This window comes from Mercenaria mercenaria, chromosome 18, assembly GCF_021730395.1.
Source record: "Mercenaria mercenaria strain notata chromosome 18, MADL_Memer_1, whole genome shotgun sequence".
In the NCBI taxonomy this organism is placed as follows: domain Eukaryota; kingdom Metazoa; phylum Mollusca; class Bivalvia; order Venerida; family Veneridae; genus Mercenaria; species Mercenaria mercenaria.
Window position 1 is genome coordinate 31,435,396 of NC_069378.1, and position 9,062 is coordinate 31,444,457.

Here is a 9,062-nt window from a genome sequence, read left to right on the forward strand (position 1 = left end):
TGACATTTCCCATTCTTTCTAAATTTGATTGAAACATTATCGCAAAATTTCCAATTTTGGGGTAATCTTAATTGTTTGGCCAAATTGGCCCGGAACACCTTGAACTTTCTAAACATACAATGTACACTTGTTTTGCATTGGGATGAAAAATTTTAAATTTTCACTTCAAGTCAACTTTCCCACCGGAAAACTTTATTTCCCTTTTAAACTTCCCGGAATTCTGAAAATTTTTTAACCAAAAAACATTCTGACAATTTAAGACGGGCCCTTTCTTACATCTTTAATTAACGACAGTTCTAAAACGTTTGTGTAATTTTGTTTAAACAAAAACCCTTTTACCATTTGAAAACTTTTATGGAAAAAACCTTTTTTGATTTATTTTTAAAACAACGGGCCCCTTCGTAACATTTTTGTCTTCCATTATTAAAACCTTGAATTTTCAAGGCCCGGGCTAACATTTTACTTTTAAAAGGGGAAATTTTCCCCGAAAAATTTTATAAATTTCTTTAAAATAAATACATTTGTCCTTTTATTTTATTGGATGTTGTTTGCATTTTTTAAATTTGTTTAAAAACTTTAAAACTTGTTCACTTTAACCAAATATTTTTTCCCCGTTATAAAGTTATTGTATTATGAAACGGGAATAACCATTTCTTTAAGGGTTATAAATTTCGAATACCTTAACTGTTTTCATAGGGGTATAGGTTATGCCTTATTAAAATTTTTTTGAAATGCCATACCTTATGGTAAAAAAACATTGTTTCAAAAAAGACTAACTAATAATGTGTAATTTAACTAAAAAACTGAAGTTTATAGCTGTTTGTTATAATTTTTAACGCATTTTGGTAAGATATTTGTTCAAAATAAAACAGGTTTAATAGAAAATTTTTAGTAATGAATAAAGTTTGAAAAAAAAAGTTTTTGGGTTGTCATATACAGTTGTTTCTTTTTTGTAAGAATGGATAAATTTCCCTTTTATGTTAAAAATTTTATTGTTCCAAGTTACTTATTTGCAGTTAATCAAGTGTTCTTTTCCCCAATTATAATTTGGTAGGCTTGCAATTAAAGGATGAATTATGCCAGCCATGGCCATGTTTTATTTTCGTTTTCAAAAACCCAAGGTCACTTTTAAAATAATTTTCAAAAAATACAAGTTTTATAAGGCTTTAAATAGGATTTTTTTCTAGTATAAGTTTAAAATTTTTAAAAAATTGTTAAAATTCCCAAATACTACCGCTTAATAAAGTTTTAATATAACTGGCCTCAAGATTTTAATTGAGATCTGAGTCACAAAAATTTAATTAAAGAAATTGCCCCTTTTTAATCCACTAAAGTTAAAATGAAGAGCGTCTTTTTCCCGGGGCTTGATACTTATATCTAATAGATTCTTTCATGTGCCTAAATAGCTTAAGTGATTATTATGACACAGAAAACAGCTTACAATGTTTCTTATAAAATTTTTTTTTACAAATATAAAGCAAACACTACATTCAAAAATTTGCTAATTTTCAAAAGGGGTTTCTTTTCCCATCCCATTCAAAAATTATTTAAAACAAACCGAAATTTTTATTCGCGGGCAGCTAAATAATCATAACATCTCAATATTTTAAATATTTATGAATGAGACATGTTATACTATCTTGCTATATATTTTTCTATTATTGAAATGCTGTAAAGAACTGAGATGTAATTGTTTATACGGAAAACTAGAAGGAAATTAATTAGTATCGTATAAAAAATTTAGGAAGCAACTTCACAGCATACTTTCCATAACCATTTTATTTTATCAAGTTATTATTTCCGTTCAGAGAAAAATTTCAATTTAATTGTTTATAAATTTCTTTCACACGATGATATCCCCTAAAGGGAAAAAATGGATAAAAAATTTTTTTTACCTGGGGAGAGATAGTGTTCTATCTCAACCCAAAAGAAAAACCAAGCAATCTACAATTCCCCGGTTCATTTTGTACCTTTTAATTCAAAACCCTCAATCCTTAAAAACCGGACACTACGAAGCCACCCTGAAAAAACCAAACCTTTCCCCCTTCAATTAAAAGAATCGGTTTAAAATTTTTTAAGGAGCCCGGCATGGGAAATCCAACTTAAATGCCTTTTTTCGACAATATTTTTCCAGACAACTTCGCCCTATATCTGGGGTCGGATGGATTGTTTTAAGCCATTTCAATATGGGAAAGTTTTTACGAATTCGCGGTGGTTAAATTTTTCAGTATTTGGGTTTTATCCGGTATATTTTAATTTTTAAATGGTGTTTCCGAAATGCCCAATTTTTTTTATTCTGAAAATAGATATTTAAACAAAGGGGGTTGGAAAACATTTCTTTGGGAACTACTCCCCCAGCCCTAAAGATAATTCGAAGTTTATGATAAAAATGGAGTTTTAAACCGGTCCCAATTTTGACCCTTTTTAATATCCTTACAAATTTTAAATTGATTTACCCAAATTAAAGGTTTTAAAACACTGTTTTTTTTATTAGTTAAAAAATATTTTATTTTTAAGAGATTTAAGTTTATCCAATACCTGGGACACATTTTATTCTGTTCTTTCCAGAAAAAAATACATTTTAAAACAACTTTTTTTTTTTCACAGCACTCTGGGTTAGATATTTGATAAACATCAAAAATTGGTTATCATTGGCCCTGTTAAATTTTAAATAAATTCTCTTTAATTACGGTTAATTTTTTCCTTACCAATCATATGGGGAAATTGTTACATTTGGGCCCCGGAACCCCTGGATTTTCTTAATTTTGATTCCCTTTTTTTTTTCTGGTACTGTGTTTTTATTAAAATTAAATTACTTCCATAGCAACCCAGTCTATTCCCAAATTTTTGGTGATTTATCATTTCATGTCCATTTCATTTTACTCATAATTAATGCCATAATTCAAAAGTTCATTAGTCTTATTCTTCGAGTTTCAAAAAAAATTTTTGAACCTTAAAAATACAAAATTGCAAAAATTTAAGAAAAGGTCACTTTATTCATTTACGGGGAATTTAATAACAAAGTGGCAAAAAAAAGTACTTTTGATTATGTATGGGTAAATTTTATATTTGCCGCCCTCTCTTGGCCTATTCCCATTCGGTGTATTTTAATTTATTATATACCGTATAATTCTTCAAAAAACAGCTTCAAAAATTTTGGGGAGTTTTAAAAACGTTTAAAAAAATTATTTATTTTTTTTTTAAGAAATTAGAATTAAAAGGGAAAACGGTAATTAATGGAATTTTTTAAAAAATTTAGATAACTATGGGGAAAACTGTTTCTTCCGGGATGATGGGAATGGGTTTTGGTGTCCCCCCTTTGTTTAAGGGGCCGCGAGCCCGAAAGGAATTTGATTCGGAAGCTTTTTGTTTGGGCTTCCCAAAAGAAGGAATTATTTGGCCCAAAGGAATTTTAACCAAATTAATATATTTGTATATTTCCCAAGCGTTTGGTTCAATGTGACATTTCCTTTCAAAAATTTTTAAGAAAATTTTTCATAAATTTAAAAGCTTTTTTATTTTTAATACTTTTAAAATATTTTGACTTTTTCTTTAATTTAAAGAAATTCCTATATGTTTTTTCCCTTTCTAGAATTTTTTTTAATTATTTTATATAAAATTTGGCCCTTTAAAACAAAAACAAATAAAAAACAACAGGTCTCCACTTTTTTTTATAAAAATTGTTTTGGAACATCCCTGTTCTAGTGCCGGGGGATTTCCTTTTCAATTTTCTTTTTTTAAAAAAATACAAATAAAAATTAATTCCGCAGAATTAAAGGTTTTTTAAAAAACACTTAAATTTTATAATTGTCTTTATTTGTATACTTTTAAAACAAAAAAGGGGACAATAAAAAACAATATGCTCATAATAAGGGATTTTTTGCAATGAAATACCCTATGAAAGGAATTTTTTTTTTTAATTTTAAAAAACTTTTCATTAGATTTTTTTTCCTTTTTTTTTTTTAGTAATGTTTGTGAGCTAAAATGGTTAAAGTTACCAACGGTAAATTTTTAGTTGAAGGGCCGTAAACAAATGGTTCGGGAGGGAAAGTTGGGCCCAACCCGGCCAAGATTTAAAATTTGGAGAAGGTTTAAAAAAACAAAGTTTAAAAAAAATTTCTTATTTCCCTTTCTTAATTAATAAAATTAAAAAAATCTGAAAGGGTGTATAAAGGTCTTATATAATGAAAGGTTCCAAGTATCTTCTTTTTTTGGAATATTTTCCATTTGTTTTTAAAATCTTTTTGAAAACACAACCAGGGGCCTTTGGCCATGGTTAGAGGGGTGTTAAACCAATTTGCCGAACTCAGACATTTTTTTGGGGTTAAACTTCAGGGGGCTTTGAATTTCTTCACTTGAAGGAAGCCCTCCAGAGGTTACGGGAATTTTGGTGTTATACCCAAGGTGCCTCGCTTTTGTATAAAAAAACTTTTTTCACGGGGGGACCTGGTTCTTCATAAACCATTAAACTTGGTCGGGCCAATATTATAACGTTTGTCTGCGACATATAAAAAAAAAATTTTAATAAATAAATAAAAATACAACAAACCCAACCAAAAATTTTTTTGCAAAGATATTTGTTCCAGGCATGAATACTTTTTCAATCCAAACATTTAAACAGGGATCAACATTTTATTTTTTCAATTAAACTTAATCAAAAATTTTTATTTTTAATTCAAGATTCCTAACTTTTATTAATTTAGTTTGTTAAAAAAGGGTTTCCAACAAATTTTAAAAATAGCAAAGTTTTATTAAAGGGGTTTTTGCGCCCCGAAAGGGTGCGATAAAAACTATAGGAAAAAATTTCCCTTTTAATAAAAATGTGGAGAAAAGAATTGTTAGTCCTTTTGAATGTGGTTGCAAACGCTTCATTAAATATGCATGGCACAGATCTATAATAGCGCCACAAAACTACATAGAAAAAAAACATTGATTAAACATTGAAGATTTCATTCGATAACAAAACAACAAACAAAAATGTATATCATAAAAGGTCATTAAAACAGTTATTAGAAGTGGGATTATGTATTAGTCTCTCGTTGATTTTGCAGGTCGGACCTACTCGTGCTTACGCTTCTCGTGTGATCCGTCCTGCCAAAATCAATCAACCGAATTCAGCTTCCCGAACAAGGGTACTATTGTCATACATATTCTATGATGAATGGTAGCGATTCAACAAGTCGTATTCTACCTGATATCACCAGCACACCAGAGCTTCACCTAACAATCGCTTCCTACCAGTCAACATATGCAGACCTTTTAGACGCATTAGAAAAGCATAGAAAGCTAAAAGCGGACACTGAAGGTATAAAATACTGGTATGATGTTGTCTGCCCCCATTGAATCCTACACGATAAATGTCGACTTTTTTAAAAGAATAATTAAAGGAATATAAAATCAATAAAATTATTGATGTCAACTCAGAAATTTCTTTCACGAATAAATATATTCAAGATCTTGGAATTTTACTCCCTGGAAGATAGTGCCTAAAAGAATTTAAAGAAAGCAAAACAAAGCTCTTGTGATGGGTACAATTATAGTAAACTGAAACCATCAGTAGAACCATAAAAACATATTGTTTGTATTACATCTACAAAAACAGTTACATAAAAATTGTGTTCGCTAACAGTTTTTTTAATTGCAATAGGCTTTGAAAGCGAACAGCATGGATCCTGACCAGACTGCGCAAGACTTGTGTGACGAACTCCATCAGAAAAGCTGTACAGCATTAAAAAGACAAAAATGCTAAAGATTTTTGCGGTAAACATGTTAGCATTTTTTAAAAGTTGTTAGAAAACCATATAACAACTTTATACAGCACACATCTCACATCATACCGAGGTAATATGCGAGACGCATAATGTATAAAGTCGGTCTTAAAGTAGTTACTTTAACTGACAGAAATGGTTTTCTAACAAATCACAATGGTAACATGACGTTTACCGCAAAAATAGTCTTAGGCTAATATTAATTGTCATACAGATGCGAGGTAAAATTTTGAAAAAAAGATTATTTAGCATTTTTTGTCTTTTTAAGGCTATTCTGCTGGAGTTGTTCTGTAATTCTGCTATTCTGCTATTTTTGTTGTTCAGCTATTCTGCCGTTCTGCTATTCTGCTTTTCTGCTGGAGTTATTCTGCTAACTGTACAGAGATCCTTTCTTAATAAGAATGTTTTGACGGTAAACAAGCGCGCACATTTCATGAACATTGGTTTGGTTAAGATCATACGAGAGTTAATTGAAGTTGTCTCTTTGTTTAACGTCAATGCAAACCGCCTGTATCTGATGGCTTGAGGAATGAATACGTTTCATGACTTTTTATATTCTGTAAACCTTAAAAAATGTTTAACAGCCAATCTCCGACCTAGACTTAAAGTTCTTCTTTGGAAAAGTCAGCAAGTGCGAAAGTGGATAGAGATGTTCGCTTTTTCCGTTTCAACCAAAGGTTATAAAGGAATCAGATATATTGACTTAAGGAAGTAATAGCGAAAATCGGCGTCCTGTGGTTGTTATGCAGCTACCTTCTTTCTTAGTCGAATAATTTTATATTATAGAAATACATCGAAATGTTAATGTTGAGTGCTACCTGGGAAAAAGTATGTTTAACCCTTATATCAAGCTGAACACGGTTGATTCTGCCTTTGCAACCAGTGCATGTCATGATCAGCCTGCACATCCGTGCAGTCGGATCATGATCTTTACTGTTAGCCATTCAGTCAATATCTTTTTGGTAAGCACCCCTTTTAACAGTAAATGCTACTGTCCAAATTAAAAGATGGACAAGTTAATTATAGAAATTTAGCAGGGTAAGGGTTAATGAGTTATGGTTGTGGATGGTGTATACATGTATTTATAAGGAGAGAGATGAAGTGCGTATATTGTAGCTTGCCTAAAAAAATTCATGCTATATTCCAGCCGTCTTTCCTTCTTTGACCAAATTTTATTGTTGTACCAGGTTACAGTCATTTTGTAGTGTAGGCAATAAGGAATAATAGTATTTCGTACTATACTGCCAAACTAACAAACTATTGTTTCGTCGTTTTTTAACATGCAGCGATTTGAGAATAACAAATGCAATTTTAATTAACAATGCATTCAACATTTATCATGCATGAGCGGCAGTTAAATGTAAATTAATGTGTCCTTCAATAATTAATTACAAAAGGCAAATACGAAAATGTAATTAATCTATCAAGGTAGAATGATACGCCAGCAACAATAAGGCAAGGTCATTACTTTTCCTTCTATTTCTTTATGATTTCACTCTATCATTATTTTTTCACAAAATTTGTCTTATTTCTTTATCATTTAATTAATTGATTTGCTTCTGTCATACACAGTCGTGCTATGAATGCTAGTTTTGATATTTTTGTTCAAGAATTTTTTTTCTAGTGTAACAACAGAAACATTTGATTTGGCGCTGGTTTTAGTCACGTAACCAAAACAAGCAAACATAGCCTGCTGTACAAAGTAGTACTTAGTACCATTCGTATATTTTTTAATGTTGAATAGTAATCTATTAAATATTCACATGTGTGATAAAGTATTTATAAATGATGTTATTGTGCAATTTATATGACCTGTCAAAACTTGGTCCCGGCTTTCATTATATTCTGTTCAAGCCTAAATAAGATTAAAATGAAAGCCAGAAACATGTTTTGACAGGTCAACTTAATAGTACAATAACATACATATTTCACGTTTAACTTAATCACATAAACAATGAAGCACAGGTGTATAAAGACGGAAATATTTAACCTTCACCCTGCTAAATTTTTAAATGGACTGGTCCATCTTTCAATTTGGACAGTACCACTTATTTATCAAAGGGGTGTTCACTGACTGAATAGCGAACAGTGCAGACCATGATCAGACTGCATGGATGTGCAGGCTGATCTTGATCTGCACTGGTCGCAGAGGCAAAACCACTTGCCGCCAGCAGGTTAAACGTTAAGAAAGTCAATTTTGTCTAGTGTTAAGAAAGAATGTTAACTACGAATCGTAGACTTACGAAGTCTGTTGAGATTAAATTATATGTAATAATATTAATTTCTTTCTTCATACTGACACTGATATTTTCTCAGAAATCCATTTCCTCTCTAGGCTCATCTCAACACGTTAAAGACAGAGGTAAGAGATACTGTTTTTTTTCCAGAAAGTGACATTAGAGATGATTGATTTTATTGCCAAGTGCTTTACATTTAATGACTTTAACGACTGATGCCAGTCTATACGAATCCTTTCTTTGCTCATTCTATAACCCGCCAGATAAGCTTGAGAGACCGCCGAAGGACCTATATATAAGTACCATCATGACACCGTGTGTATCAAACTTTTAAGAAGACAAATTGTACGACGAGAGCTATTCCAAATAGATTTACTTTCATGCAGAAAGGCAGGTCAGAAAGTGCTGAATGACGAAGAAGAACTGAAATTAGAAATACTTATAATTATTACAGACTTGTTGATTGGGTGTGTATTCTAGCTTCGAACATGTTATAAATGTCATTGAAAAAAACGAAATATACATTATTATTATACATAGCTGAAATAGCAGCAGGGTAATCTATATATTTGACAGTAGGCCGAAAATCGGTCTTTAGGCTTCCGTTCTGAAAATATTCAATTTTCGGGGCGATTAGCCCCAGAGTTAACAATACGTTTAAGATTCTCATAAAGCGGCATGCCTCCAGATCGCTCGACAACAACAAAAAATTTTTTTTTTAGATATCTTAAATAAATGCTATTTTTCTTAAGAAAGCTTTAAAATTAAATTTTTCTGACAAACTTTATGTTACGGGAAAAACATGAGAATTTGCTGTTTTTACTATTTTTTTACGATGAAAATCGAAAAGGTTTGTCACGCTTTTACTTCAGGTAAACTGTGTCGATATAAATATCTATATTTTGAAGTCATTTTTTCACTACTTAGCTATAGCGCTATTGGTTACGACGACGGGAAAATGTCTTTATTGCCGCGGCGGTCCGGGGTTCAATTCCCGACGCGGTCATTTTTTTTTCTTGACTTGGAACTTTTAACATATTTTAGAAACAAAAATTCA